This window comes from Monopterus albus, unplaced genomic scaffold (assembly GCF_001952655.1).
Source record: "Monopterus albus unplaced genomic scaffold, M_albus_1.0 scaffold51.1, whole genome shotgun sequence".
NCBI lineage: Eukaryota > Metazoa > Chordata > Actinopteri > Synbranchiformes > Synbranchidae > Monopterus > Monopterus albus.
Window position 1 is genome coordinate 1069579 of NW_018127931.1, and position 806 is coordinate 1070384.

The following is an 806-nucleotide window of genomic DNA, read 5'->3' on the forward strand; positions in this document are numbered from 1 at the left end:
AAGGTCAGTTTACCTATCATTTTGGCAACTTCCATATTGCTTCAAGCCATTTTGAGTGTTTTAATTGCCTGGCCAGATTCAAACCCAGGACACTGCTGTCACATGATGAACATACCGTACAAGAAGCCTACAGGATGCTCCTGTCATGTGATTTGAAGAGCAAACTACCTCCTGTTTCTAGTCATGCATTCTTTCAGTGTTTCTTAGGTTTCAAAATGTATTCATTTGATAATATTTGTTATTTTGGCTTTCCTTCCTTCCATATCTACTGTACATACACAACCATACATACATTATTGCCATAATCACTACTGCCAATTACTTTGTACTGCTCTGTTTTAGGTGGACAAATATACATACACACATACACACAGACATACTGTATACAGTGGGGCAAATAAGTAATTGATACAATGCTGATTTTTCAAGTTTTCCCACTTACAAAGAATGGACAGATCGGTAATTTTCATCGTAGGTACACCTCAACTGTGAGAGACAGAATCTACAAAAAAATTCCAGAAAATCACATTGTTAGATTTTTTAATTATTTATTTCCATTTTATTGCATGAAATAAGTATTTGATACAATAGAAAAATAGAACGTAATATTTGGTACCGAAACCTTTGTTTACAATTACAGAGGTCAAACGTGTCCTGTAGTTCTTGACCAAGTTTGCACACACTGCAGCAGGGATTTTGGCCCACTCCTCCATACAGGTCTTCTCCAGATCTTTCAGGTTTTGGGGCTGTCGCTGAGCAACATGGAGTTTCAGCTCCCTCCATAGATCTTCTATTGGGTTCAGGTC